This window comes from Cebus imitator, unplaced genomic scaffold (assembly GCF_001604975.1).
Source record: "Cebus imitator isolate Cc_AM_T3 unplaced genomic scaffold, Cebus_imitator-1.0 Scaffold781, whole genome shotgun sequence".
NCBI lineage: Eukaryota > Metazoa > Chordata > Mammalia > Primates > Cebidae > Cebus > Cebus imitator.
The window spans coordinates 369,008-377,903 of record NW_016108096.1 but is presented as its reverse complement, the minus strand read 5'-3'; the positions used below and the strand labels follow the sequence as shown (position 1 = coordinate 377,903).

The 8,896-nt window shown below is 38.0% G+C and overlaps 1 protein-coding gene across 3 annotated transcripts in view; it reads left to right on the top strand.

The window, feature by feature from the left end:
- Positions 1 to 8,896, top strand: part of LOC108297228 (calcium-dependent secretion activator 2) — a 212,998-nt gene that overhangs the window by 24,587 nt on the left and 179,515 nt on the right. The gene's annotated exons all lie outside the window — the stretch shown is intronic.

The following is an 8,896-nucleotide window of genomic DNA, read 5'->3' as shown; positions in this document are numbered from 1 at the left end:
TTTTTTTAGATAGGGTTTTGCTCTGTTGCCCGGGGTGGGATGCAGTGGTGCAATCTCAGCTGAATGAAAACTCCACCTCCTGGGTTCAAGCAATTCTCCTGCTTCAGCCTCTCAAGCAGCTGGGATTACAAGTGTGTGCCATGGTACCTGGCTAATTTTTGTATTTTTAGTAGAGACAGGGTTTCATCATTGTGGCCAGGCTGGTCTTGAACTCCTGACCTTGTGGTCCACACATCTTGGCCTCCCAATGTGCTGGGGTAACAGGCGTGAGCCACCACGCCCAGATAAAAATTTTTCATCAGAGCTAAGATGTACAGAAGTGTAACTTTATTTCTCTACAATTGAATATATCTTACATTTTAATTTCCAGTGTTGCCAAAAAACTTAAGCTCATCAATTCAAAACAACGGAGTCACAGATTTAAATTTGATTGATTCAAGACTCTTCCCACTCTTCTTCCGTGTGATCCATAGTAAATTAAGTTTCAGAGGGATTACATAAAACTATTATATCATTGAATGTAGCATCTAGTCTAAGACTGTTTTCTGTTCACATGGCCTCAGGCATGACTTCTGTCATTGGTTTCATTAATTATGTGCTGGTCTGCACTGCCCATCACCATGGACCTGCCAGGGCACCAGGCAGTGAAGTCCATGTTGTCCATGCTCTTCTTGGATCAACTCCAGATACCTAGGAATCCCTTACGTCATGTTCATCAGGTTCTTGGCACAATGGTATATAGTAACTTTGTGGGTATTTCCCAGCTCTGCGCAGGGTGCTCACTCAGGTGTTTCTCTCACAACACAGCTTTTATCCATTGCTTCTTTCCTACTCAAGTGCGAGATTGGATATTTATCCCTGATCTGCGCCTGCACTGGACATCAAAGCATAAGACCCTCTCAGCCCTGGGGAGAGCTTTTTCCCTCTGGAGCTCTGTTCATTGCTCACCCGCATCACAACATTAACTCAAGTCAAATCTCTTCCCAAAACCGTTTTCTTCCATCGGGCTGATGGTTTCCTTCCTGGTTTTGATTCTTGATATGCAAAACCAAGTTTTTATACATTTGTTTCTTTCCTCTCCATGGGCCAGTCTCTGTCCCTTCCCCTATAAGCTACAATTCTGCATCATTTAATGTGAATTTCCTGTGTTTTTCATTTTGCAAATTTGCATTTGTATATGTGCATTCAGTGTCAATCTCATAAATGGTTTTATGTTCTTTATCTTATTCAGTATTAATGTTTTCATTCATCCCTGTGCTTTTAAACATTGTCCATGTTTTTATGTACACATCTAATCTCATTTTTCTGATTGCTGCATACTGTGTAAGTGGGCTTCATTATGTTACCTATGTATTGTTCAGTTGTTCCAGCTATGACTAAGAAATATCCCTTCATTTATTCAAATCTTCTAAGTCCTTTACATTTCAATCCTTTCCCATAGAGCTCTTTTTATTCTTGATTAAGCTAATTTCTAAAGCTTTCATGCTTTTGTTGCTATTGCATCTTATATTTTTATTACATTTTCTAGTTGACTATTGCTCATATAGAAGAATGCTGTTTTTATATGCTTTATTGCTATCTATATATATTCTTTGGTTATGTGTCTCTGCACATACCTTACCTAATTTGTAATTGGGTTATTTTCTTATTATTGGGTTTGAGAGGTCTTTATACAGGCATGCCTCAGAGATATTGTGGGTTCAGTTTCAGACCACTGTAATAAAATGAATAGCTCAATAAACTGTGTCACACAAATTCATTGATTTCCCAGTGTGTATAAAAGTTATGTTTGGCTGATGCACTGGCTCAAGCCTATAATCCCAACATTTTGGGAGGTCGAGGTGGGAGGAGTTCTTCAGTTCAGGAATTCGAGACCAGACTGGGCAACATGGTGATACCCTATATCTACAAAAAATACAAAATTAGCTGGGCATGGTAGTACACACTTGTAGTCCCAGCACTTGGGTGGCTGAAGTAAGAGAATTGTTTCAACTGGAGAGGTGGAAGTTGCAGTGAAAATAGTGCCACTGCACTCCAGCCTGGGTGACAGAGTGAAACCCTGTGTCCAAAAAAAAAATATGCTGGGCTTGGTGGCTCACACCTGTAATCCCAGCACTTTGGGAGGCCAAGGTGGGTGGATTAGGATGTCAGGACTTCGAGACCAGCCTGGTCAACATGGTGAAACCCCATCTCTACTAAAAGTACAAAAATTAGCTGGGCATGATGGCAGGTGCCTGTAATCCCAGCTACTTGGGAGGCTGAGGCAGGAGAATCATTTTAACCCAGGAGGCAGAGGTTGCAGTGAGCCGAGATTGCGCCATTGCATTCCAGTCTAGGCGACAAGTCAAGACTCCATCTAAAAAAAAAAAAAAAAATTATGTTTACACTATACAGTAGTCTATTAAGCATGTACTAGCATCACGTCTTGGAAGTATTAATACATAATTTTAAAATATTTTATGGCTAAAAATACTAGCAATCATCTAAGGCTTCAATGATTATAATATTTTTTCTGGTGGAGGGCCTTGCCTCAATGTTGATGGCTGCTCACTGATCAGGTTGAAGGTTGTTGAAGGTTGGGGTGGCTGTGGCAATTTCTTAGGACAAGGATGAAGTTTGCTTCAGTGACTGATTCTTCCTTTCACAAAAGATTTTTCTGTAGCATGTGATGATGCTTGATATCATTTTGCCCAAAGTAGAACTTCTTTGAAAATTGGGATCAATCCTCTAAAACCTTACCTCTGCCTTATGAACTAAGATTATGTAATATCCTAAATACTTTATTGTCATTTCAACAATGTTCATAGCATCTTCACCAACAGTAGATTCCATCTCAAAAATCACTGCCTTTGCTCACCCAAAGGGACAACTTCTTATCTGTTCAAGTTTTATTGTAAGATTGCAGCAATTCAGTCACATCTTCAGGCTGCCCTTTTAATTCTGATTCTTTTGCTATTTCCATGACATCTGCAGTTACTTGCTCTACTAAAGTCTTCAATCCCTTAAAGTTATCCTTGAGGTGGATTCCTCCTTCCTCCAAACTCCTGTAAATCTTGGTATTTTTACCACCTCCCATGAATCACAAATGTTCTTAATGGCATATGGAATGGTGAATCCTTTCTAGAAGTTTTTCAGTTTACTTTGCCCAGATGGCTCATAGGAATCACTATGGAAGCTATAGCCTTACAAAATTTATTTCTTAAATAATAAGACTTGAAAGTTGAAATTACTCCTTAATCTATGGGTTGCAGAATGGATGTTGGGTTAGTAGGCATGAAAACATTAATCTCCTTGTACACCTCTAGCAGAGCTCTTGAGCAACTAGATTCAGTGTCAGTGAGTAATAATATTTCAAACACAATCTTTTTTCTAGCATTGGGCCTCAACAGTGCACTTAAAATATTTAGTAACCTATGTTGTAAACAGATGCACCTTCATGTGAGCTTGTTCTTTATTTATAGAGTACAGACAGGGTTGACATAGCATAATTCTTAAGGGTGCTGGGATTTTCAAAATGATTAATAAACATTGGCTTCAACTTAAAGTCACCAGCTGTATTAACTACTAATAAGAGAGCCTGTACTTTGAAGCCAAGCATTAACTTCTTTCTAACTGTGAAAGTCCTGGATGGCATCTTCTAATAGAAGATTATTTTGCCTACACAAAAAAATCTGTTGTTTAGCATAGCTACCTTCAGTCATGATCTTACCTGGATCTTTTGGATACCTTGCTGCCATTTCTGCATCAACCCTTGCTGTTTTACCTTGCACTTTTATGTAATAGAGCTGGATTCTTTTCCTTAACCCTCATGAACTGACCTCTGCTAGCTTCACACCTTTCGGAAGCATCTTCACCTCTTTCAGCCTTCATAGAATCTAAGAAAGGTAGGGCCTTGCTCTGGATTAGGCTTTGGTTTAAGGGAATATTGTGGCTGGCTTGATCTATCCAGACCACTCGAAGTTTCTTTATATCAGCAATAAGGCTGTTTTGCTTTCTTATTATTTGTGTGTTCACTGGAATAGTAATTTTAATTTACTTCAACAACTTATCCTTTGCATTAACAACTTGGCTGCTTGGAGCAAAAGGCCTAGCTTTCAGTCTGCCTCAGCTTTTGACATGCCTTGCTCACTAATCATGATGATTTGTAGCTTTTAGTTTAAAATGAGAGGGATGGTATTCTTCTATTCATTTGAACACTTAGAGACCATTTCAGGGTATTAGTTAATCTAACTTTAATATTGTCGTGTCTCAGGAAATAGGGAGGCCCAAGAAAAGGGAGAGAGATGGGGAACAGTCAGAACACATATAACATTTAAGTTTGCCATCTTATATGGGTGCAGTTTGTGGCACCCCAAAACAATTACAATAATAACATCAAAGATCACTTTTACAGATGACCATAATAGATGTACTAATAATGCAAAAGTTGGAAATACCGTGAGAATTACCATAATGTGACACAGAGTCATGAAATGAGCATGTGTTGTTAAAAAAGTGGCACCATACACTTGCTTGACATAGGGTTGCCACAAACTTTCAATTTATGAAAAACACATCTGCAAAGCACAATAAAATGAAGTTTGCCTTTGTGTTCTGGATACATGATGTTTGTCAGTTACATGATTTGCAAGTATTTTCTCCTAATCTATGGCTTGTCTTTTCACATCTATTAATAGTGTCTTTCAGAAAAACAAAAGAAATTCTTATTTTGATGAAGTTCATTTTATCAATTTTTTTCATAAATGTGCTTTTGATGTTATAACTAATGGATCTTTGCCTAACCCAGGATTGCAAACATTTTCTTCTATGTGTTCTTCTAGAAATTTTACAATTTTAGCTTTTACATTTTACAAGCTTTTGAGTTAATTTTGGTATATGGTGAGAGGTATCCATTAGTATTTATTGATGGCATATTGATGTCCAGTTGTTCTAAAACAAACAGTTGAAAAGAGCATTGTGCCCTGAATTGCTCTTGCACATTTGTGAAAATCAAATTAACTACACGAGTTTATTTCTGAGCTATCCTTTCCTTTCCTTTGATAAGTTTATCTGTCTTGATATTATTACCACACTGTCTTGATTACTATAGATTTGTAAATCTTACAGTCAAATAATCCAAGTCTTCCAAATTGGTTTCTTTTATTCAAAGATATTTGGCTATTCTATGTCCTTTGTATTTCTCTATGAATTTAAAAAATAAATTTATTCATTTTTAATTGACAAATAATGATGGTTTATATTTATGGGGTACAATGTAAATTTTTAAAACATCTTGACATTCCTTGCTGGGGATTTTATGGGAAAAAATATAGGTTAATCTATAGGTCAGTCCTTGGAAAGTTCCGGAAAACTGACTTCTTAATACTGAGTCTTCAATACAATATCAATTCATTTCTTAAGATAGTCTTTAATTTCTCTCTGGGATGTTTGTAGTTTTCAGTGAACAGATCTTGCACATCTTTTGTCAGATTTATTTCTAGGTATTTCATTTTTGTTGCTAGAATAAATGGAATTTTTTTATTTCAGTCCAATTGTTTTATTATCTTTGTGACTGCTTTAGAATTTAAAGTATACAGTTTAAATTTATTATACAACTTTATGTATAATATGTGAACTTTACAATAGTAAACTTCTATTTCTCCTCTCTTGGCTTTTGCACTATTCTTGTCATATATTTTACTTCTATATATGTTGTAAATCCCACAATACATTGCTATTATGATTATTGCCTGAGTCAATATCTTTTAAAGAAATTAAAAATGAAAGAAAAATGTTATATACATGTTCATGTAGTTACCATTTCCAGTGCCTTTCATAGTCTAGTGCACATATTTTTACTTCTTGAAGAACCCCCTTTGACTTTTCTTGTAGTGCAGATCTGCTGGTAATTAATTTGTTTGTCTTCTTTTGGGGGGAAGCTTTCATTTATTTATTTATTTATTATACTTTAAGTTCTGGGGTACATGTGTAGAACATGCAGGTTTGTTACATAGATATATAGGATACATTTATGCAGCCAACAAACATGAAAAAAAGCTCAATCATCACTGGTCATTAGAGAAATGTGAATCAAAACCACATTGTAATACCATCTCATGCCATTTAGAATGGCAGTCATTAAAAAATCAGGAGACAATAGATGCTGGAGAGGATGTAGAGAAAAGGGAAAGCTTTTACGCTATTGGTGGGAGTGTAAATTAGTTCAACCATTTTGGAAGACAGTGTGGCGATTCCTCAAAGATCTAGAACTAGAAATACCATTTGACCCAGCAATCCCATTACTGGGTATATACATCCAAAGGATTATAAATCATTCTCTTATAAAGACACATGCACACGTATGTTTATTGCAGCACTGTTCACAATAGTAAAGACTTGTTTCGCTTCTTAATATATGAAATGTCTTTATTTTACCCCCATTTTGAAGATATTTTTCTTTTAGTACTTTGAAGATATTGCTCCACTTTCTTCTAGCTCGCATTTGTTTTTCCAGTGAGAAATGTGCTCTCATTTTCATTTGTTCCTCTATAAATATTGTCCTTTTTTTCCTCTAGCTGCTTTAAAGGTTTTTCTCTTTAACATTATTTTTGAGCCATTTGATTATGATGTCCCTTGGTATAGTTTTCTTCATAAAAATGCTTGTTCTGAGACACAGTTAAGTTACTTGGTAACAATTTGATCCTTTCAAGCTTTGCTTTCAAGTTTTGTTAGGTGAGACCAAGCAATGTTTAGTCCAGGATGCATCTTCCATTTCTGGAACAGCATCCTTCTTAATACTCTAACTGATAACCTGTGAATTATGATATTTTATATTCATTTTTTTTTTTGAAATGGAATTTTGCTCTTGTTGCCCAGGCTGGAGTGCAGTGGCACAATCTTGGCTCACTACAACCTCTGCCTCCCAGTTTCAAGCGATTCTCCTGCCTCAGCCTCCCAAGTAGCTGGTATTATAGGCATGCACCACCATGCCCAGCTAATTTTGTATTTTTAGTAGAGATGAGGTTTCGCTATGTTGGACAGGCTGGTTTTGAACTCCTGACCTCAAGTGATCCACCCGCCTCGGCCTCCCAGAGTCTGGGATTACAGGCGTGAGCCACCATGCCTGACCGAGATTTTATATTCTTGCTGCTGAGAAGCAGTGCTATTCTAGGCTGTGTGAGTTTGGGGCACTGTCTTCTCAAATCCTTTAGATTCCTCCTTTCCCTTTCTACATATGCATGAGCTGATGGGTAGTCAGCTGAATTCTTGTTGAAGGCCTTTTGCAGATCTTGAGAGTCTCTTGCTGTGCAACTCTCTTCTCTCCAGCACTCTTTCCTACAAACTCTAGTTACTATGGCCCTGCTTAACTGTCAGCTCCATCTTCTTAACTCAGGGAGACCACTGGACTTTTCCTGAGTTCCTGTTCCTGGTGCCATGGGCTATAGAGCTTCTCCTGGCAGTAACCTGGGATGACTGTAAGGCTCACCTTGTTTCCCATTTCTTAGGAATCACTCTCCTGGGTTGCCCAACATGCAGCGTTTAAGATTGTAAATTTTTTTTTAATACTTAGTTTAGTTAGGAGGATAAATTTGTTCTCCATTATGCCGTCATGACCAGAAGCACCGTGAATTTTTTGTTAGTTAAAGCATGGTTTCTCAATTTCAGCACTATTGACATTTTGGGCTAGATAATTATTTGTTTTAGGGCAGGAAGTGGAGTAAAGGACTTTTTCTGTGCATTATGTGATGTTTAATATCATCCCTGTCCTCTACCCACTAGATGCCAATAGTCTCCCACCTGGAGACTGTTTTTGGTCTGACAATCAAAAGTATCTCTGGACATTGCCAAATGTACCTGAGGGTAGGGTTGCAGTTGGTGAGGAATCACCCCAATTGAGAACCACAGAATTACAGTGACTTGATAGCTATTTTAAAAAATAAAATAGCTATTAAAAAATAAATATTGTCACCCTCCTTCACTTGTGTTCCCATATTTTTTCTTAACATCCTGAATGCAAGGAGTGCCCAGTGAATGTGCTGAGCTCATGGCTATTGTTGCTTGCACACAGTGGCAAGAAAAGTGGTTAGGAACCACTAACACAGAACTTTAAGATCGTAGCTGAATGATACACAACTTTTTGAGACAGAGTCTGCCTCTGGAGAGAGAGGGAGAACAGTGGTGCAATATTGGCTCATTGCAACCTTTGCCTCCAGGGTTCAAGCCATTCTCATGCCTCAACCTCCCAAGTAGCCTCCCAAGTAATCTCAGGAGCTGGGATTACAGGTGTGTGCCACTACACCCACCTAATTTTTGTATTTTTAGTAGAGACAGGGTTCTCCATGTTGGCCAACCTAGCCTCAAACTCCTGACCTCAGGTGATCTGCCAGCTTCAGCCTGCCAAAGTGCTGGAATTACAGGCATGAGCCACTGCGCCTGGCCCTGTAATCTGTTTCTAACAAAACTTTTCTATTATTTGTTATCAATTTATAGTCAAGGCAGGATTGATCAGGCTATGGAATTCTTGTGCCTCAGCCTCCCAAGTGGCTGGGATTACAGGTGCGTGCTACCACACCCACCTAATTTTTGTATTTTTAATAGAGATGGAGTTTCTCCACCTTGGCCAGGCTGGTCTCGAACTCCTGACCTCAGGTGATCTTGCTGCCTTGGCCTCCCAGAGTGCTGGGATTACAGGCATGAGCCACTACATACGGCCCTGTAATCTGTTTCTAAAAAAATCTTTCTATTATTTGATATCAGCTTGTTGTCAAGGCAGAATTGATTAGGCTGTGGGAACTGAACTTACTTGTTATAACTACAAAGCCAAATGGTTTTAATTTGTTAACAACAGCTGACTTGTATCCAGGCTAGCAAAGTTTTTAATCAGGGCAGACCTCTGCTGCTTCTGCTTTATCTTTCT